At 31.8% G+C, this 23,898-nt stretch overlaps 1 pseudogene across 1 annotated transcript in view; it reads left to right on the top strand.

Annotated features, from left to right (window-relative positions):
- The first annotated feature begins 3,755 nt into the window (after positions 1 to 3,755).
- The window catches only part of LOC143230091 (uncharacterized), a 41,207-nt pseudogene continuing 21,064 nt past the window's right edge, over positions 3,756 to 23,898 (top strand). Inside the window, exons 1-12 of the transcript XR_013016229.1 lie at positions 3,756 to 4,555; positions 5,595 to 6,115; positions 8,418 to 8,589; positions 10,185 to 10,363; positions 10,914 to 11,088; positions 11,590 to 12,260; positions 13,114 to 13,389; positions 14,700 to 14,869; positions 16,107 to 16,245; positions 20,749 to 20,954; positions 21,755 to 21,987; positions 22,397 to 22,951. The product of XR_013016229.1 is annotated as an uncharacterized LOC143230091 (transcript). The remainder of the gene's footprint in view (positions 4,556 to 5,594; positions 6,116 to 8,417; positions 8,590 to 10,184; positions 10,364 to 10,913; positions 11,089 to 11,589; positions 12,261 to 13,113; positions 13,390 to 14,699; positions 14,870 to 16,106; positions 16,246 to 20,748; positions 20,955 to 21,754; positions 21,988 to 22,396; positions 22,952 to 23,898) is intronic.

The raw sequence follows: 23,898 nt of genomic DNA, 5'->3' as shown, positions 1-23,898 counted from the left end.
AATACGTGTTAAGTTTAAACGTTATTATTCAAATTTATTTTTCAAGAAAACAGCCATTGTTTTTGATGTATTATTGGAATGTTATAAACAGTTATCAGTTCAACTCTTTAAATATCTTGTTGTCAGTTCCAGGAAATTATGCCATTAGTCAGAGAGCAGTACGATAACCTTCATTTTGCTGTTTGTGAGTTCTCTTAGGGTTAGCTAGAGATATGATCTACAAACTGTCTCAAGGTTGGATAAAGGTTTGATCTACGAACCCTTGTAAATACTCTGTTGTGAGAATTTTCTAATTCACCTATAAAGTGTTGTGTCCTTTCATTATACCACACCAGGTTGTTATGGCGTACTCTGAGGGTCGCAGATTCGAATCCGCGTCATACCAAACATGCGCACTCTTTCATACGTAAAGGAATTATTATGTGACGGTCAATCCACTATTCGTTGGTAAGATAATAGATCGAGATTTGGGCGTGGATGGTTATGACCAGCTGCCTTCTATTTAGTTCTGCTCGCCGCTGGTACAGCAGTAAGTCTACAGATTTATAATGCTAAAATCAGCGGTTCGAATCCCCTCGGCGGACTCACCAGATAGTCCGATGTGTCTTTGCTGTAAGAAAACACACACTATTTAGTCTTACACTGTAAATTAGGGACGGCTTTGTAGCTTAGCCTGAAATTAAAAGACAAAAACCTCATTATACGAACATAGCATAGTAAACATTCCACGTATTTGCAATGCACTATGGGACCTGTCTGGTAGTAAATACACAGATACCAACTATGTCTCCTCAGCTGCTATTTTTTTTTAACGTTTCGTTTGTAGTTGAAATAGAACATAGGAGAAATTTCTCTTTTGGCTTTTTTTAAATATCAGCGTTATGGATAAAGATGCTTCAGTGTTTCTACAACACGCCTGTAGAAAATACATTCGATATCAACGTAACCGACTTCCTTGGCGGTTTGCTCCAGTTTTGCATTCCATTATCTGATAATAATTTAAAAACAGATATAATTAATCAACGTGGCACAGTGTTTTAAAAAATGTTAGTTTCTCACAGTACGTAAAATAGACACTTCCACTGATTTACTGACTTAAAGCTTAGTTCATGTAGCTGAAAGAAGTTTTTATTAACACTGACAGTGTGATGAAGTTCCAGTTTTTTCAGTATTAAAATGATTATCCACGCTACTTCAAAACTTCGAAAAACATCGGACCTACCATCTAACGGTACAGTTTGGTGAAATAAGTGATGGCAAGATGATGAAGAATAAATTTAAATAAAAAAAGTTAAAATTAGAAATTCCTTTGCGAGTTCTAAACATGACAAAAGTTAAAATTAGAAATTCCTTTACTAGTTCTCAACATGACAAAATTTAAAATGAGAAATTCCTTCACTAGTTATAAACATGACGAAATTTAAAATTAGAAATTCTTTTGCTAGTTCTAAACATGACAAAAGTTAAAATTAGAAATTCCTTTGCTAATTCTAAACATGACAAAATTTAAAATTAGAAATTCCTTTGCTAATTCTAAACATGACAAAATTTAAAATTAGAAATTCCTTTACTAGTTCTAAACATGACAAAATTTAAAATTAGAAATTCCTTTACTAGTTCTAAACATGACAAAAGCTAAAATTACAAATTCCTTTACTTGTTCTAAACATGACAAAATTTAAAATTAGAAATTCCTTTACTAGTTCTAAAGATGACAAAATTTAAAATTAGAAATTCCTTTACTAGTTCTAAACATGAGAAAATTTAAAATTAGAAATTCCTTTAGTAGTTCTAAACATGACAAAATTTAAAATTAGAAATTCCTTTACTAGTTCTAAACATGACAAAATTTAAAATTAGAAATTTCTTTACTAGTTCTAAACATGACAAAATTTAAAATTAGAAATTCCTTTATCAGTTCTAAACATGACAAAATTTAAAATTAGAAATTTCTTCACTAGTTCTAAACATGACAAATCCAGTAAAAGTTAAAGTAACCACATTCTAGTCTGTGGGGAACATAAAGGGGTAAAGAAACTGAAATCCAGTGCTTCGAAATTGGAAAAAACGTTTGCTCCAAGCTTTTCAGGAAATTTCTTTTTGGTGCTCAACCAAGAGAAGAGACTTACAAGAGGTCTTAGTCTGAGTTGTTTGAAACACATTTGTCCAGTTATCTTTTTATTAAGTGACTGAATGATTTCCTTCTAATGTCGTGATTTATCTGTTCATTATAACATCACTGAAACAGACAAAGTGAACGATGAGGAAGAGGCCATTTCTTCATAATATCTCGATCTTTAGAGAAACACAGACTGAACACATTGTTACCAATGATATTCTAGTTTATTAACATGTTACAATAACCCGTGTTAACTATATAACGTAAAGTAACAATTTACAATAACCCGTATTAACTGTATAACGTGAAGTAACAATTTACGATAACCCATATCAACAATATCACATGAAGTGATAATCTGAAATTTAGAAAAGGTCTATATTTAATGGGGAGACCTCGAGATTACATCTCACCTGACTACCTAAGTATATAGCCTCTCAAAATATTGATATCTGTAAGTCATCGTTAGGTAAAGCTTGTATCGGTTTTATCATTCAATCATATTCAAATTCAACATGCTTTAGCTAGATGGTGAGTTAGAGCTTTAACGTAACTAAAAATCTATATTTGAACTAAACGTTAGGAGGAACTATAAATGAATAGTAAACAAAAACATAAGAAAATGAAATTAGAATTCGCTATCTCACAATTTTGATTTATCCTTTTGTTTGAAAATGTATCCCAGACCTGAATCTTAAAAATTATCTCATAAGTTTAATCATCTCTTTGTTCTAAATATCGCGAAAATATCACACAACAAGTTCTACTCAAATTCTTCAATGTTACTATTTAAACTTATTATTAGAAAGGACGGCATTCTAATCCATCGTATTATTAGCGAAGATTATTCGGTCAGGCATGAACGGATTTCTTCCTAATAAGCGTACCACGAGTATCGAAACCAGATTTTTTGGATGAAAGCTCTCAAAATCACCAGGTCCGGCATGGCCAGTGGTTAAGACACTCGACTCGTAATCCGAAGGTCGCGGGTTCAAATTCCCATAGCACCAAACATTCTCGCCTTTTCAGCCGGGGATGTTATAATGTACGGTCAATCCCACTATTCGTTAGTAAAAGAGTAGCCCAAGAGCTAACAGTGAGGGGTGATGCTAGCTGTCTTCTCTCAAGTCTTACACTGCTAAATTAGGGACGGTTTATGTCTTATTTAACTGCGCGCGCAAGTGTAAAGGTACACTGGTATTGTTAAACGTATATTTATAATTACTATTAATGATATATCCTTATATACTAAATTTATTGTTTATGAATTAGAAATTTTCATGTATTTAAATATTTCTCATAATTAAAGGATTAACGCGTAATATGATTAGAGAATCAGGAGTTCAAACAAAGCCATTTCATTTCAATACAATAAAATTATAGCTTGTTTTAAAATCAAACAATAAATCTGGAAAACTGTTATATATATCAAAGTTAATATCTCATTCAAAAGCTCCCTGTCTGTGGACTTATAACTCTAAAATTCGGGTTTAAATAATACTTGCGGTGAAAAGACAACTTTGTGTAACTGTGTTTAAGAAAATTAACATTTATTCCAAAAATTTAATTTCAGTGTATCTTAAAAGATAGAAAGAAAAAAAGTATGATTAATGCATTTACCATCAGGGGGCTTGAAACCAGTAAACGAGAATCATATGGAATTGGGTTTTGACAGTATGCATTGTTTGTTTCCAAAGTTTAAAATAACTGTTTTGGTTAGTGTTCTGTATAGTAATGATGAGTCTAAGTTCCAGTTTTTATAATTTGCAGTTCGATAAAGGGTTAATATTATATATTTTAAGTTTAAATTTTTAGGACAAATTGGAGGTGGTTCTTCCAAGTTAGAAGAACGACAATTAACGTTTACCCTTTCGTAATTCTTTGCCACAGTATTTTCCAGACTGGGTTATTAGTATCATGCTGTGGAATACAAGTTATTTTGATCTTTAAAAATTGTTATTTTAGTGTTAGTCGGCAAGTCTATCGACTTTTCTTTATTATTTAGCTGGTATTCTTGGATCCAAAACTACGCTACTTGTCAAACTTACCATTCATAAACAAGTTACACTTTACAAAATACTTTCACGTTCAGTCCAGCATTCTAGTTTTGAAATGTAATTTGAATGTTATGGTATTTTAGCTATCACATCGGTTTCACTTAAGGCAGGAGGCAAAGCCATATTGATATTCCTAGTGGTTTATGCTTTGTTTTTTACATTTGAGACTTTAAGTTAGTTTCACCTAAAGCTTTCTCTTTCAGTTTCAGGATAAGTTTATTTTTATAAATCTTGGGAAGATAAAAATAACAGATTTTGAAAATTTTGTTTGGAATTTTAGCATATCTTTCCTTTGTATTGTTTTGAGGTGAATTATCTATTTGTAAAAACATTTTATTCAGTATTCATTATGTGTACACCCAACTAAGGAAGGAAGTGTGTAAGTCCTGTTTGTTATGACATTGATGTTAATAGTAGAACATCATTTATAATGTTTTCAATTTTAGAAGTTGTGAAGTCATTTTGTGTATATTTAAAATTATGAATGAATTGTCTTCAAAATTAAAACTGTTTGTTTTTTAATTTCATGGTAGAAATTAAAACTGTTTATCTTGTAATGGCATATTAATTCATCTTTTATAATTCAGTAGTGCTCAAGAATTGTTTGCATGGTGCTTTTAGGCCTGTTGTTTCAGTTATGTAATTTATACATGTTATGTGCATGCAACATATTTTATGGACAGTTGCTATTCAAAACTTGTGTAAAATAAATAGCAGTATACAGGTGTGGAAATAAGTTCGAGAAATCACCCAGGAGATATCCCAGAACCTCTGAGAAGGAAAGTTATGCTGCAGATTAGTTTAGATGTTGGTTTACTAGTTTCTGTTTTTCCAACATTTTGTTGTCTGTTAGAACAACATGCAATGATGATATTTTTTTCATTTTGTATAAGCTGTCAGAATAAAAGAAACATTTAAAAACTTGCATCTAAACTGGACTTGACATTATCAACAATAGAAATTGTACTAGAAGTGAAGGTGTGTTGTAGTATAAAAGTCACATGATGTACACAACAAATAATCATTAGATAACTTGGGAATTCCTCCAGAATGAATTATATACATAGTCAAGGTAAATGTGTCTGTACAGGATATAGGGAAAGAAGGGTAGTGTCTGCAAGAGATTTGTGCATATGTACAAATAGGTATCAGTGAAAAAACTGCAAGAGATACTATGGAATTGTGCATATGTACAAATAGGTATCAGTGAAAAAACTGCAAGAGATACTATGGAATTGTGCATATGTACAAATAGGTATCAGTGAAAATATTTAATTATGGTTAAAAATATCTATTACAATAATTAGTGTATTAAAATATGAATAAATCTAAAATATCTGTTTTCCTTGTCAACACTTTTATGAATAAACTATCTTGTGTGTGGATATACATGCCCTTATATTTCTTTCTTGTTACAGTTTTAATAGGCTGGTAGACATGGTGATTGCATGATTTATGGTCTGAGGCTCATTTTATCAGAAACTGTTGTACAAATGAGGATTACATGTGGTGGATTGCTGTTTTTTTCTGACTTTGATTCTGGTAACCTTGCTAGTGTTGAACAGGTGTTACATGAATCAACAACATCAGGTGGTTCCAGTCCTGATAAAGATCTAAACCATCAAACAAAGGATGATTTCAGTACTTTATGTAACAGAGATGTTAAACAAGAAGAAAAAAATCAACAGAACTGTTTAAGTAACAATCAGTCATCTCTGTTAAGCAACAGAAAATCCATTGACCTTAAAACAAACTCCTGCTTATCCAAGGCATGTTCTGGTCGTAACTGGGGAACTGGAGGTAAACAAAAGTCTTCAAACACTGACAGTAATGGTGCAACAAGCTCATCTTGTTCCATATCCAAGGAAACTGTAGACCTTGAGTTCAATGTCTGGACAAAGCCAGATTGTGCTGGTTATCCATATGAAAATGGAAACAGGTACTCATGATTCAAGAATTATTTTTTATAACCATAATAATTATTTTGGAAAGTATTTAATATAAGCAACTGTCAGAAATTCAGTGTTTGAGGTGCTGTTCTCAGTGATTAAATATAATTTTTTCTAGAGACGTGTACACAATTAAACTATTTCATTCTCATATTTCCTGTGTTACAATGAGGGTTGTTTTTAATGTAACAATTACTTTATATACAAACAGCAGGGACCATTTGACCCTTCAAAACTATCATTTCACACCCACACTTATGAAAAGTAAAACTAAACCCACCATTTATTTTTAAGAAACTTGTTGACTCCCCTTTTAAATTTGTAAGAACTGGTCTCCAGTACAGCTGATAGCAACCCCTTCCACCTGTCAATCACCTTGTTGTAAAAATAAAGTTGAAGACTAGTCTGTCTCTTCCAAATCCTAAACTTGTGTTCCCTCTTTCATTTTCTTCAGAAGATACCAGATAAAGTTGGAGGTCTTATTCCTTAGATAAACTTCAATAAGATCTCTCTTACCTTTCTTTTCTCTACAGAGTATAACTTCTATTATTAAGATAACCCATCCATCCTTGGAATCATCTTAGTAGCCTTCTGAACCTTTTCCAGTAAGCAGTATCCTTTATTAGACAAGGAGACAAAAGCTGTATGCACTATTCGAAGTGAAGCCTAATTGATAATATGTACCAGTTTTCAATGGTAATAAGTGTCTATAAACATGCTATAAAATTCTGTTACCTTTAATGTTAGTAACAGAACACTGCTTCAGTGGATTGTTTTTGTCATGCTATTGAGAAGGTTTCTGTCTATTTTGAATGTGATACAAATTATAGTCACCTAAGTGTTACTTTGAACTTGCTATGATCAAAGGTCATTTGCAAGATATTTATTTAACCAGTTGATCCAAGTCAATCTATGATATTTCAACATCCACACTATAGCTAGAAACTCTATTATCAGCAAACTTAACTAATGATGTCTGTATCATTGTTATTAATATAAATGAGAAAGATCAAACACCCAAGTACTGAGCCCTGTAGCACTGCACTAGTAACAAGGGTCCAGATTTCCATTAGAAACTTTGTCCCCTTTAGCCATTTTACAGTCTAGTTATGATTAGCCTTGTCCCCACCTGCACCAATATAATTTTTTTTGGTTAATCTTTTGTGTGGCACCTTATTGAAATACACAAAGTCACCTCACTTAAATAACAAGTAACATGAAGAACATTCTCATAGATGTGAAATCAGGTATTGAAACACAATTTTGTTTGTAGGAAGCAACACAATGATGTAAAGTCATAAAACTGTCTACAAGTTTTCACCCTTTTTAAAAACAGCCTTCAGACACTTATCTACTGACAGACCAAAAATGAGAGATGGAAAATAGATGCTGGCATATCTTTTACTTAACCTCATTTAGAAGTCCAAGAATCATGCCAGTACCTGGATATTTTAATGTCTCAAACTTTCTGCTTATTACCAAAGGATTAATATGTACTTTATTAAGATCAGTTACCCTAAAAACATAATGCAAGAAGAATTACACCAACCCATATCCTTGGAAAACGTGTTTATAGTCAAGATGACAGTGTTTCATTGTAAATATAACCTGTTTTAGTGGAATTGTATAATGATAACTTTTGTGACAGACATCCATTTTATTGTTTTCACAAAACTGCTATATTAATGTTGTAAATATGTAGGATAAATTACTACTAAATCTTTGTTCACTCTTTCCTGTTCCATTTACTGTTTCCAAAATATTTATTTTCTTAGTTCTATTGAAACTAGTGGTTATCTTCAGCATTTCAGTTTGTAGTTTCAAAGACAGTTTTAAGTCATTAATATTAACATATGAACATCCAAACACGAAATAGTGCCTGCTTATATATGACTTTGTTACTAGAAACAGTAGCTGGTATTCTGTCATGTTTATTACATGTGAAAATTTGAAAACAGTTTAAATGAAATATCTAATATATGGTTCCATGAAATAATAATAAGTACAGTAGTTCATTAGCACAGTGCTTCTTGTTTCAGCATTTAGTTGCCATAGAAATGAATGTCCAACAGTTAGTTCTTAATGTCACCTTGCTGTTTCTGTTGTAATATCCAATATGGATAACTGTAGAAGTGAGTATCAAACACTAATTTCTTAATGTCACCTTGCTGTTTTTCATGTTAATTTCTAAGATGTTTTAAAAAGACCAAAATGGTGTATCTCATCTAATTATTTTATATCTATTTAACCCCTACTTACACCTTCCTAGTAAGGGTTCTGATATCTTTTTAGGACATGGTTTTACTTTGGAGTTCAAGGAGGATTACCAGGAGTCACTGTTTGCATCAATGTAATGAATCTAAATAGGCAAAACAAACTCTTCAGCCAGGGGATGGCCCCAGTGTTCCGAGTTATTCCTGGAAAGGCAACATGGCAGAGAATCCCTAACAAGCCTTCTTACTCAGTAAGCATTTAAAGTAATGCATACTGTGTTAGCTGAATAGAATAATTGGCATAAAAATTAATTATAATTTCATAATTTAATTTTATCTGTTACATGTAAGATATATGAAATAAATCCAATAATAATTACAATTCACTTTTATTCACACCATGACATTTATTGTTGATGAAAGTTGGTAACAAACACCCTTTTATCCGAGACCACAACAATATGCGTTGTATCCCACTTGGTCTAATGAATTTTGGTATTAGTGAAAGGCCTCATTGGCACTGTCTAATGAATATGTTGCTTTATCGTACATTTTAAATTCTAAGTCACTTGCTGTTTTATGGTCAATTAAAAGATTGAGAAAGTTTGAGTTTAATTTAAAATGTTGTGCATGTTTAGAATGGAAAGACATGTAGACGTCCAAGTTGGACCAGGACAGTCAAAAAGTTTGAGTTTAATTTAAAATGTTGTGCATGTTTAGAATGGAATGACGTGTAGACGTCCAAGTTAGACCAGGACAATTAAAAAGGTTTCATAAATGATTAATCTTTGGGCACATTAATCAGTTACCTTCAACTACTCGGTTGGTCTTGGACAATAATGAGCTAGAATACCAGAAAACAGTAAATATTTAAACCACTAATTTCAATTAATGTATCACGTTCATAACATTAAAGTTTCAATGAATGATTTGTTTTACCTTGTGCAAATCAATATAATAAATTTTTATAAGCAACGTCATACTCAATCACCTTAATTATCCAAACCTAGTTCAAGTGTTCCAACAGATCTGTAACGCCTACTTCTCTTCAGTACTTTGAAACTCTGACAGCTGTAAATGAACTGATTCAGATTATTTTAACTGTGTGAAGAACATAATTAATTAACTGTTGTAGATATGAGCTTACTGGTTGGGTTGTTTAACTTTACAACAATAGGTAGATTAATTTGGTGTTTTGTTTCCTACCTGGATCTGTTTCTTTGTACTTTATAACAATAGGTAGGTTAATGATGGTGTTTTGTTTCCTACCTGGATCTGTTTCTTTGTACTTTACAACAATAGGTAGGTTAATTATGGTGTTTTGTTTCCTACCTGGACCTGTTTCTTTGTACTTTAGAACAACAGGTAGGTTAATGATGGTGTTTTGTTTCCTACCTGGGTCTGTTTCTTTGTACTTTAGAACAACAGGTAGGTTAATGATGGTGTTTTGTTTCCTACCTGGGTCTGTTTCTTTGTACTTTAGAACAACAGGTAGGTTAATGATGGTGTTTTGTTTCCTACCTGATTATGTTTTTTTGTACTTTACAACAATAGGTAGGTTAATGATGGTGTTTTGTTTCCTACCTGGATCTGTTTCTTTGTACTTTACAACAATAAGTATATTTAGTTTTAGGTTACTGTGTTTGATTTGGATGTTTACTAATACTGTACAGTGATAAGTATAGTATCTTGTTTATTTCCATCAGGATGGTTTGTGTGCTGGTTAAAGCTAATGTTTTCTGTCAAAATATGATGGACAGTATATGTGTTCTTATTTTCAAGTTTGCACTAAACAACATTTATTTGTTTTAGAAAATCGTGTTTATTTTATATTCTGATCTAACAGGTTAAGGAAGGAAACTTTGTGTTGACATTTCTTCATAAGCTCCCAAGTCACAGTACTGCAACAACATATTTTGCCTTTACGTTTCCTTTCAGCTACAATGAATGTCAGGAAATGTTGACTCAGTTAGATAAACAGTTTGGATCAGGCCTGTACTTAGACCCAAGTGATCCAACATCCAGGTGTGTATATCAGTAGTGTTGATTTATATACTTAGCCATATGGATCAGGCCTGTACTTGAATCCAAGTGATCCAACTTCCAGGTGTGTATATCAGTAGTGTTGATTTATATACTTAGACATATGGATCAGGCCTTTACTTAGACCCAAGTGATCCATCATCCAGGTGTGTATATCAGTAGTGTTGATTTATATACTTAGACATATAGATCAGGCCTTTATTTGGACCCAAGTGATCCAACATCCAGGTGTGTATATAGGAAGAGTTTTGATTTATGCAAATAGGAGAAGAGGATCATGGCTACAATTATAACCAACATTTTCAAGGTAGGTATGTAGGCAGTGTTGATTTAGGTAGGTAGATGGTACAGATATGTCTGTACTTAGACCTGAGTGACCCAACATCCAGGTGTGTATGCAGGTAATATTGTTTTAGGTATTTAGAAAGTACAGGTTTGGATGTGTTTTGGCATGTCTTAGATACATGTGCATAAGAAATGTTACCTATTTGCTTTATATTGAAACTATTAAATGTTTTAATGTTTTCTGCAGTATTGACAACATTTACTATTGTCGTGAAGTTTTGTGTTATTCTTTGGATGGCCATAAAGTGGAGCTAGTGACAGTTACGTCGTTAAAGGGTATGTTGGAAGAACGGGAAGATCGTCTACCTTACCTCTTCCCTCATCAAACCATTCCTCGGTGCCATAAGTTTCAAAATAAAAAGGTGAGTTCAGAAAAAAATGTTAAAGGAAAAATGTGCATTTTACACTCAGGACAATATTAATAAATTATAATTAAGATGATTGATCATTACTGTACAGAGTTATAGTTCAGTGAAATATTTTAACCTGAAGTACTTAAGTTGGTTGTGTTCATACAGGAACTTTGTCCGTAAACTATTATTGCTTTAATCACAATACTATCAGGAGGTGACTTGAATGAGTAAGTTCATGTCTGTTTATAAGTAAAGCAACCTAAAGATTAATCAAATAGTAAAATGCTATTGTGTTCATTAGACATGGCAAAATTATAAGAAAGTAGGTAGAAAACACTAGGAGTATGGAATTGTGTTGATTAAAAAACTGTTTTTCCCTTCAACTATTATGATATGATATTAAAATCCAAAACAATCAAGCTACATGTTCAAATACTTTATTATCTTTATGTAAAAGATTTAAGTCAATGAACCTTTAAAATATTTTTCAAATTCAAACTCTGTTGACAGATTGTTTTCATCAGTAGTCGTGTACACCCAGGAGAAACACCTTCGAGTTTTGTTCTTCGTGGATTTTTGCATTTTATTCTTGCCACTGAAGACCCCAGGCCTGTTTTTCTGCATGGATAACTTTGTTTTCAAATTGATTCCAATTCTCAATCCTGATGGTGTAGTAAGAGGACATTACCGAATGGATGTTCGTATGCTAACTTGAACCGTAAATACTTGACTGCAAACTTGAAGACCATCCTGCAGTGTACTCCACCTGCCATTTGCTCCTCTATTATCATTCAAAGATGTACCCTCTTCATAATTGTGTTGAATCTTCAAATACAAAATGGAACAGTTATGAAAGTTTTGAAGTCTCCCAATATGATACAAGTCCCTCTTTTGATAAAGAATTGTTGGGAGAAAGTTTGATAAAGAAATCAGACAGTAATATTCATCAGTTTGCAGAAGAACAAAAGTTTATGGATAATAACAATAAACTTGACAATATTCGGCAAATTTCTCCACCATCCTTTTTTGACTTCTCAAACCAACCTTCAGCCATGATACCTAACAAAGCAGAAACTTCATTTGGTGTGTTCACTTCAAATGCTCTTCAATCATTTCCCAAAATTTCTAAGCCTTTCTTATCAAAGTTAGGTAGTATTTCACCAGAAGTGAAACTATCAAAGGTAGATTTTACTTCAATTTTCCATGAGTTACGTTTAAAACACATTCAGTTTAGTTTTTGTTTTAATTCATTGCCTTGATTACATCACCAATGCTGTGTTGACAATCCCATAATATCCTGTCCTCATAATTATAGAAGCTAACTTGCATTGTGAAAAGATGTAGGATTTGTAGTCTTCCTATAGATTGCACTATGTAAGATCAATGTTTTATAATATTTTAACTTCCTTTGACTTGTACTCTTTGATGGTCCTGAAAATAATAATATCTTTATTACTGCTTTGAATCATATCACTTAAGTATGTGAATCAACATTACCTACATAATGCATTCTTGGATGGTAGATAACTTAAGTACAGATTTGATCTATATCTTCTAGGTACCTGAATTGTCATTACCTATGTACAACCTGGATAGTGAGTAACTTAGTTATACATATGGCTTTGATTTGTACTTCATATGTACTTAAATTAGCATGTATTACCTAATACCTAAATTCAACATTACCTATATACATACCTGATATATATCTGATTGTAAACATTACTAGAACATTTGTGTTGTTGAATAATGTTTGAACATTTGCTTTTCAACTGTCTGGAATGTCGTGTAGTAAACCAGTAGGTGACTATCTACCATTTATTTGTTTAATTAGATTAACATTTTAATGTTAAGTATGACACAAATTTGGTAGTGAATTATTTAAGCATTTTGCTATTTATAATAACAATCACTTGTGGTTGTTAAGCCTTATTGTATGATTACAGTTAACACTTGGTGCTCATTTTTAAAACCTCCAGGTTATTATGTAGTTGCTTTCAGTCTAGCAAGGGTTTATTTATCTTTTGTGCACAGTTGTCTATTCAACAAGAAGACTGGACGGATCGTACCAGCTGTACAGATAGAGAAGGAAGTGAGGGTGAAGACAATTCTCTATCTTCCTTCACACTTAAGGAAGAAGTCACTCAGAGACAGAGTCCAAAGGACCTAAAGTTCTTGTGCAACTCCTGTTTATATGCCCAAATCAGCCCAGAGGAGAGTGGAATATACTGCTATGTGGATCTTCATGGTCATGCTTCCAAGAGGGGCTGCTTCTTGTATGGGAACTATTTTACTGATTGTCGAAAAAGGGTATGAAAGTTGTTGAGGTTCATATGTATGTGTACAACTAGATTTATTATCATATAAACGTTTCTTGAATATTATGTATAGATATTTTCAAACAAAATTGTTAGAACATGCATATTAACCTTCAAACGAAACTGTTAGAACATGCATATTAACCTTCAAACAAAACTGTTAGAACATGCATATTAACCTTCAAACAAAACTGTTAGAACATACATATTAACCTTCAAACAAAACAGTTAGAACATGCATATTAACCTTCAAATGAAACTGTTAGAACATGCATATTAACCTTCAAACAAAACTGTTAGAACATGCATATTAACCTTCAAACGAAACTGTTAGAACATGCATATTAACCTTCAAACAAAACTGTTAGAACATGCATATTAACCTTCAAACGAAACTGTTAGAACATGCATATTAACCTCCAAACGAAACTGTTAGAACATGCATATTAACCTTCAAACAAAACTGTTAGAACATGCATATTAACCTTCAAACGAAACTGTTAGAACTACATATTAATCTTCAAACGAAACTGTTAGAACATGCATGTTAATTTTCAAATGAAAATGGGAAACTGCATTCAAAGTAAAAAACCAGTTAAAACTATTTTCTTAAGTATAAAAGAAATGTTTTAAATATTTACTAAAATATTAGTTTTGTTCATTGAAAACTTGCAATCTCCAGCATGCTTTTTGACTTTTTAGAATGTGTATAATAATGTCAAACAAAATATTATTTTTTAGTTATAACAATTAGAGAACGATCATTTGGTGAATTTTTATGCAGTGTTTGAAGTATCAATATCTTGTTTCCACTAATCAGAAGCTGTCAGATTGAACGTACTTAGTATAAAGTAAATTCATAAGCTTTAGCTTTATGTTCATATAATTAGGGTTTGTCATTATATTAATGAAATTACGCTTATGTAACCAAATTTTTATTAGGTTAATGACATTATAATTGATATTTTCTGAGGGTTAAGGTAACCAAAATGGTTCAAATATGGTACCATAATTGACATGTTCTTGAGTTTTCTGTCAGCTTGTTATCATTCAGAAGTAAAAAAACTCATTTTGGTTGATTCTTATTCATGTTAACTTGTTAAATCAAGCAAGTTTCAGGTACACTTCTTTATTTACAACATGTGAACTTTATGGTAATATGGTTTTTTATTACATTTCATAATGCTATTATTTTGATGTTTCTGAAGGGTAATACAAAGTTAACTAAAAAACTACAAAATTATGTGAACAGTTATGTTCGTGTTGTGAAAACATTTATTTCAAACATTGTTTTAATTTCAGGTGGAAAGTTTACTTTTAGCCAAATTGATGACCATCAATAGTCCTAATTTTGATTTCAACGCCTGCAATTTTACAGAACAAAATATGTATGGCAGTAAAAAGCACGATGGTAGCAGCAAAGAAGGAAGTGGAAGAGTAGCATTGTACACACTCACAGGCATAACACACAGGTGAGATTAATGTATCTTTTTTTCAGGTGTTGTACACACTCACAGGCATAACACAGGTGAGATTAATGCATCTTTTTACAGGTGTTGTACACACTCACAGGCATAACACACAGGTGAGATTAATGTATCTTTTTTTCAGGTGTTGTACACACTCACAGGCATAACACACAGGTGAGATTAATGTATCTTTTTACAGGTGTTGTACACACTCACAGGCATAACACACAGGTGAGATTAATCTATCTTTTTACAGGTGTTGTACACACTCACAGGCATAACACACAGGTGAGATTAATGCATCTTTTTACAGGTGTTGTACACACTCACAGGCATAACACACAGGTGAGATTAATGTATCTTTTTACAGGTGTTGTACACACTCACAGGCATAACATACAGGTGAGATTAATCTATCTTTTTACAGGTGTTGTACACACTCACAGGCATAACATACAGGTGAGATTAATCTATCTTTTTACAGGTGTTGTACACACTCACAGGCATAACACACAGGTGAGATTAATGTATCTTTTTACAGGTGTTGTACACACTCACAGGCATAACACAGGTGAGATTAATCTATCTTTTTACAGGTGTTGTACACACAGGCATAACACAGGTGAGATTAATCTCTCTTTTTACAGGTGTTGTTCACAGATGAGTTTATTCTACAGTATTACAGGTATTGTTCACAGATGAGTTTATTCTACAGTATTACAGGTGTTGTTCACAGATGAGTTTATTCTACAGTATTACAGGTATTGTTTCCAAGTGGTTCTGATGCTTGTTTACTAACTAAAGAATATATTAATAAAGAGCCGATGCTTTGCAGATATTGTTAATGTTTCTGTATGTATTTTTAAAACTCATTTTTAATGAATGAGAAATTTTATAAAATAAATAAATTGAAATTACTGTAGTTTCAATTCAGGTAGAGAGTTGAAGATTTTACATTTCACTCATGAAAACCAAGCTAGGCATCTCATTAACTTCTAGGTTAAAAACTTTAACAAACCTTAATTATTATTTACTATTTCTACTAGTAATAGCAAAATTTAAATACTATGTTTTTAAATGCTAATAATATGCAAAAGTAACAGAAGTTCATTCATAAATATATAGGAAATGTTTGATTGATGGCAGTCAGATATTAAATTTATATCTTCTGTTGATAAGATTACATGTTTGGAACAAATTTAAAAAGTTTTGTTTGAAAACAGCTGCTTTTTCTTTCAAGTTACACATTAGAGTGTAACTACAACACAGGACGCTCAGTGAACATTATACCTCCTGTGGAACTTTTAGGAACTAACCTAAGTCCACCAGTAACAAGAAGAAACACTCCACCTCCTTACACACCTGAAATATTCGAACAGGTGAGATTAGAGAAAAGCAACCAATGGCTTTCTTTAAAACAGATTATACTAATTACATCAAAGTTATCTGTTTCACCTTCAAAACACTTCATGCTTTGGTAAAGCTATGCAGCAGAAGTTGGTTAAGATAAACATGTTATGAAGTCTTGATTGTTTTCTTATCAGTATACATAAGGGAAACAATATTTTAGGTTGTATACATAGAAGTAATGAGAAAATCAACAGTCCAATGTAAACTGCTGATTACGCATCATTTTATTTAACTTTTTCACAATGAAAACAGTATAATATACACTAGTTGGACTACACATTTGCAGCATTAAGTATTTACTCTCTAACTTTTGATACAGAATGTGTCTTCACAAGATTGGTAGACGTCTAGTAAAGTTTACAAGTATTTTGAGTACAAAAATGTTTTTTAATGAAATATTTTTTTACTAAAGAGTTTGTTAAAATATGGAGACAAATTTGTTATTAGTCTGAGTGCAAAGTGATCTTATGTTGTAATTAAAATCTATTTTGCTTTCCAGAAATCTCAGGTATTATTTGTGTAATTTCTAAAACCTTTTAAATATATTTCAAATGTTTGTTTTAAGTAAGACTTGATATTTTACTCTATTTTCTCTACTCTAACGATGTGGGGTCTGTCACTTGACCAACTCTGTAATCATCATAAAATAAATCAGGAAATGATGCTTATTTCATACTAAAATTAATACTGTTATGACCTGAAAGCACAAGTTGCTTAAATCTCATAATAATTTTTATTTACATATATTTATTATACTGACCTTTCTTTCAGTTATGCCTAGTTAATATTATGTAACTTGCATTATGCATCCAGTAATATAAAACTGATCTTCCCTGTTTTATCTATGTTTTATTGGACTAATATTTTTGTAATGTACAGTCACATTTCACTTATTATGCATTATATATGTATATAGATTACTATTTAGAAATAAATTATTAAACTTGTTTTTGTTAAAATGCAGAACAGTAAATGGAAAAATAAAGCAAGTAATTATCTCTTCTGTCTGTAGCCTTTGAACTCTGTTGCTGCTAGCATAAGTTGTTAAGCCTTTTACAATTTTGCACATGTAAGATATCAAACAATATTTTTTTTTAGGTTTCATATATATAGTTAAATAACCAAAAAATCATAAATAACTATACTGATACCATAGAATTCCACTATAATTTATTAAGCTTAGTAACTATGATGTATTTAGGTTTTAAAAAATATTAAACCTCAAGCAGACTAAAGACATAGCCTACCTTCATGAAATCTTAGTTCAAAAGAATATGGTAGTCTTTTCATATATTAAAGTGGCTGAGAAAACCCCAAATGGGACATTCTAAGCTGTGGACTGATTATTCATATATCACATACTAAAGTCTGTATGTAAAGGAGCATTTCCAAAAGTAGAAAGACGTAAATGGGACCACTGTGTTTGATTCAGTATATAAACCATATCTCAGCAGAATAAAAATATACCAGTTTCTTATTTTATACACCAGCTTGTTAATATTGGTAATTTGTATTCCTAATTTGTATAAAACTATAGACTTAGTATTCTGACATCACAAACATCTAATTTTAAAGTGCTGCATTCATCATACCAAAACTCACTAAAATGTATATTAGGTGTGTTCTTTTAATATTCAATTTTAAATTAAGAAGTTTACTCATATATAACATTAAAGTTTGAATTGTAATTTATAATTTGATACCAAACTTGTTGAGATAAATTCATAAAATAATAAAACTTTCAATGCACGTCAACAAACATGATGACATGGCCTTTTCATCCCTGGCTTGTCGTGAAAGGTTTAAGGCAGGAAATTGAATTATTGGAAGGGATAATTCCAGATTTCAGGGAAGAAGTATCATGAGGGAATATGTTGAAATTTCTTGACATACTTTCAGCTCAGGGGGATTGATTAATGTTTAAGATTATTAGAGTTTTAAGAGTCCATAAATCCATTTTTCCAAACAAATGTTCATACAAATTTCGTTAAGGCAACTTTCATTTTTAAATAAGGTGGTTCTTGTCCTCAGGTATGGCTTGAATGAGTATTTTGGAAAGTGTGGTTGCATTACAAAGAATAATTTTTTATGTAGTGTGAGGGCAGTAGAAAATTATATAACACAAATTGTTCATTTGAAATTAAATATATATTTTATTCAAACAATTTTAAGCATTTCACACAATATGTAACACTTTAATTTATAACTAATATGGTTGAAAAGGCTAAGCTGCTAACACTTACAAGCTACAGTTCCATGAGACTCTCTGTTTAAAAATATCTTTGTGTGATGTAATTACAGTTTGAAAATTCCAAGAATGTTTCTACATATCTGTCACCTGTAGAATGAAACAAAATATGTCGACAACACTTGGAAATGTTTACATTGCTCTATGTGTTTTCCCACCTGGAAATGTTTACATTGCTCTATGTGTTTTCCCACCTGGAAGCTTGAAACATGAAAACAGGAGAATTCAAAAACGTGCTACAGAGTGGATGGTTACAACACCTTATTCCAATCATTGATTAATATATTTCAGAAGAAATCAAAAGGTGGTAGACTGAGAATTTTCCAGAGGAGTATAGATATTTCACTCAACATAGAAATGTGTAGTTTGTCTTTGTAATTATCTTGTACTCTATTTACACATCTACAGTTTTATCACACATAAACAGCTACCTGTATTTTACAGTTTCATATTCTATAATCACTTCCTTCTACTGTAATTACAGATTAATCTACAGTTTTATCATACATAAACAGCTACCCATATTTTACAGTTTCATGTTCTATAATCACTTCCTTCTACTGTAATTACAGATTAATCTACAGTTTTATCATACATAAACAGCTACCCATATTTTACAGTTATGTTCTATAATCACTTCCTTCTGTAATTACACATTGATCTACAGTTTTATCATACATAAACAGCTACCCGTATTTTACAGTTTCATGTTCTATAATCATTTCTCTCTGTAATTACAGATTAATCTACAGTTTTATCATACATAAACAGCTACCCATATTTTACAGTTTTATGTTCTTACTCACCTTCTATTTTATTTAAATATTCATCTTCAACTTTATACTGAGTAAACAACTTCCCCATAATTTACAGTTTTTACAGTAATCGTTAGTATAAAATGAAGTGAATGTAATACTGCTTTGTACGATACACTTTTCTTTACAATGGCTGTAGTTCTCACTAAAAGTAACTGTACATGAGTGAAGTATGACAAAATTCTTTCTTTTCCAGTAAAATGAGAACTAAAGGGAAGTTGTAGGTGATATTCACCGAGTCATCCCATACAGTTTGAACCAAGATAAGTCTTACCAGCCACTGAATGAACTTCTGTAAAATCATATCACCACAAAACAGCAAGAAGCTGAAATACACACCTCAAATACTGTGTTTTCAAGTGCTTCACCCCTTAGTTCTGTTTGTGATGTATTTTGAAAGGAAAGTTTATGTAACTTGAAATCAAATGCAGCTTTTATAGTTCCTTCACATTGTTGTTTCTTAAATGTGGAGAACAAAGTATTGCAAAGACTTGTTGCAGAGAAAATGTTTAAAGCAGATTATCACTTTTGTTCTTCTTAGTGTGAATGTACATGATGAGGGGACCTCCTAGAAAATGCCCTGTCTTTTCACTTTACCTGATGGTTGAGGGGTCCAACCCCAACACACCACATTGGTCTTGAATTTCCTGTGGGTGGGTAGCCTTGCGATGGCACCTCCTCCAGGATCAGTCAACTTATCTTGTTGGGGTAGAGTCAACTGCATACCAATGTTGGACAATTTCAACAGGTGTTGTGGACATTGTATTTGATGCTGGTGTTTGACTGTCATGCTCATAAAACCCTGGCATTGCTGCAATGTCCTTTTTTATCATTTTAGTGCATCCCCTTATAAGATACTGTCGTGAGTGGGATCATAGGGTAAGGAATCCCCCAAATCCTCTAAAAAATAAAACTATTATAAAACACCTTCACCTCATTTTCTCATCCTGCATTCTCTATCACACCAACCTTTAAGACAAACGTCTCCCTGTTTTATTTAGAAGGGATCACGACCTCACTCTAGTGAAACAAAAACATCTTGTTTTGTATCAATATTGATCTACAGTTTAGTGAAATAGTAGAATGTTTCATTATAAAACAGAATTCACTTATATATGAATTATGTTCATGTTTTAATCTATTAATCAATGATATATAAATGTGTATGTTATTTGGGAAAACCTGAACTGAAGTACAGATCTCATTAGACTTGAAGAACCTGCTTCTTAAGGCAAAATCATTTATTGGAAAATATTAAAACTTAATTTTGATTCCTAAGTTATGACCACATTCTTTAGCTTTACACACTTATTATTTTTCTGTCATCCAGTTTACTAAATTTTTTTATTGTTTTAATTAACTTGTACATTTTAGAAGGTTCTGATTTTATACACTGTTCTGATTGGTAGGTGGGTAGAGCCTTGGCTGTATCTCTTCTTGACCTAATTAATAAAAATCCTGTGTCCAGGCTTCCCCTCACTCCATATCGTACCTTGGATGGTGTGAGGGAATGGTTGTGGAAACATCTTAACATCTTTAGTACTTGGGGCTCTCCAATTCGTCGTTCTCGGTACCACAGCTGGAGTGGACAGAGTCTGCCTTCTAGTACAATTTGGTAAATAAAATATACTTTTTTCTCTTGTCACGACGTAAAGATGAAAACTAATATTGTATGTGATTTATGTATTCCCATTTTCTATGTACACAAAAATCTTGTAATTTTAAAGTATTTGAACTGGAAGCATATTAAACTGATATGTCACAGTTCAAGATATTTTTCCCTATAACAAAGTTTGGTATTAGTCATTGTTGATGGAATGTGAGGATGAATTTGTAAAAAATTAAGTTTCAGTAACTGGAAAGTTGATAAGTATGTTAAATATGTATATTTGTTAATTAAATATGTTAATATATTTTGTTTTAAAAGATAGTATGGAGATTGTCACTGATATTTTTGTTTTTTATCAAACTCTAAAATTATGGACTTGAATTTGAAGAAGAATCTGTTCTAATAGGAAATGTTATGAGACAAAGAATAATTTAAAATTGTGGGTTATGTTTTATTACAAATGTATAGCCTTATAATAAGCTCTAGAAATGCAGTGGTGTATCCTCGACATGGATTTCATGCTTAATGTGTTTTTGGCTTGTTCTTTTCAATAATAGATTTTATATTAATATGTATGCAAAAAGAGAGGACATTAGTTTCACACCCTGAGTTGTAGTTTCTAAATTTCAGTAATTGTGATCTAACAAGTGACATTGTGTTTTTAAGAAGTTATTTAATTTAATAAAATTTTAAAATATTTTTCCATTTTTAATGTTTTAGGACACATCAGAATTCTTTTCATGTATTTTTTGCCCACTTTGAAAATGTAGCTGTTTCTAAAAATTAAATATAATCTAACACTTCAGTTCACCAGGAAAAAAGAATAGTGGTAGCCCCAAAGCAAGCGTAAGGAGAAGTGTGTCTTTACGATACAACCTCAGGCGATTTCGACAATCAGAACACTCAGTTAGGTCATCAGTTTCTAGCTCTCCCTCTGTTCGGAAAGCTCTCTCTTTGGAACAGCTTTCTGCTGACCTCAAGAAAAAGAAACCAAGCATTTGTAGGAGGTTACATTTTTCTTATAGCCAGGAAGGTTTAGGTAAGAAATTAAGTGTTTATAAAAAGTTAGTTTTCTTGTAGTCAGGATGGTTTAGAAATAAAATGTTTGTAAAAAAATAGTTAAAATATTCTTATAGCCATGATGGTTTGGAAAAAAAATAGTGTTAAGAAGTTAGTTTTATTGTAGTCAGGAAGCTTTAGGTGAGAAATCAAATATTGTTAAAAAGTTAGTTTTCTTTTGGCCATGAAGATTTTTTCTAGCCAAGAAGAGTCAATTTCTAGAGTCAATTTATTTAATGTATTTAAATTTTTTTTCTGGTTTCAAATTCAGTTAATTGTACTTGAGAAATTAAATACATTTTTATTTCATTGTATGTTTAGGTAATAAACAGTAATATCAAAGTAATGTTAATTTTAATTTAATTCTGTTAACTATAAACTTTCTGTAGCTGTACGTAGCCATGGTCCACAAGAGAAGAATGTAAGTAAAACAGCAGTGCCATACAGTGAAAACTTACCCCGTATCTTGGTGAGCAACCCTTCTACCTGTGTTGTTAATAAAAGATTATTTGAAGAGCAGTGTTCTTCACCGGTGAAATCAGAGTCTGATCAGAGTAAGGTAGATAACATGTTATCCACTTCTTCTGATTTAAACAAGAAACTATTTCCAATGTCTGTAGAAAACAGGTTCAAAAAGTCATCTCTGAAATACAAGTCAAGTAGTGATTGTGTGAAGAGCAGTCGAATCAGGAAGGTAAAAGCCAAAGGTAAAAGTAAAGCAGGAAAAAAAAACATTGTACAAGTTGATAAGAAGGAAGATGTCGGTTTTACAGAGAGTAAATGTTCAACTAGCCTATTCAACAAGTTCAAGAACGTATCTAAAAGGGTGAAACAGAGGTGTTCTAATACACTTAATGAAAAAATAAATTTTCAACCAAAGAATTTAACCACCGGAAAACCACATAGAGACAAAAAAGCATCAGGAACACTGGGAGATAAATCAGGTAAACTGAAACATTTCCTTTGTAACAACTTTATTTTCCATAGCAGTATGTTTAACTTATTCATATAACATATGCCAGCTGCATCCTAAACAAGCAATCTTTCATAACAACTTTATATTTTAGTAAATTTTCCATAGCAGTATGTTTAACTTATTCATATAACATATGCCAGCCACATCCTAAACAAGCAATCTTTCATAACAACTTTATATTTTAGTAAATTTTCCATAGCAGTACGTTTAACTTATTCATATAACATATGCCAGCTGCATCCTAGACAAGCAATCAAAACAAAGTAATTAACATGACACAATTTGTAACATTCTCCTGTGTATTAAGTTAATTATAGAATAGTCAACAGCAAATTCCAATATTATACAATACCTTCCCTCACATAAATAGCTATTCTTGTTCTGCCCTACTCCCTATATACATAAAACTTTTTCACATGTTGCAAGCTCTGAAGTTCCTAACCATCTTTGAATCAATTGATTCAACTGTATCTCACATTCAATTCATCATGCGTCAACCCTCCATCAACAAGAGTGTGACACACACTCTTGATGTATGCGACTCCCTCTGTTATTTCTACCAAACAGTCACTTTGAATTCAGCAGTACGTTTGTTGTAATGTTTGTTTTCTCCATATCTCTATATCAATTTCTCACCACACATTTACTATTTATTGCACAGTAATAATACTTGTAAGTTGATGAGTTATTCCAACATGAAATTATTTTATATTTCTACCCAGTTATAGAACCTATTACTTCATTACACCTTTTTATTTATTTCTGCCAACACAGTGATGTCTGGTTATTTATTATGAATTCTACATTACTGCTGTGGAATTTATATATTCTTTCAGCAGATTTACACAAGCTTCAAGTAGCAGTACGTCCTGGATAAAGCTTTACTTCATCAGCAGATTGATCATCTGACAAACT

The sequence above is a fragment of the Tachypleus tridentatus genome, chromosome 10 (assembly GCF_004210375.1).
Source record: "Tachypleus tridentatus isolate NWPU-2018 chromosome 10, ASM421037v1, whole genome shotgun sequence".
Lineage (NCBI taxonomy): Eukaryota > Metazoa > Arthropoda > Merostomata > Xiphosura > Limulidae > Tachypleus > Tachypleus tridentatus.
This window is presented reverse-complemented; position numbering and strand designations above follow the sequence as displayed.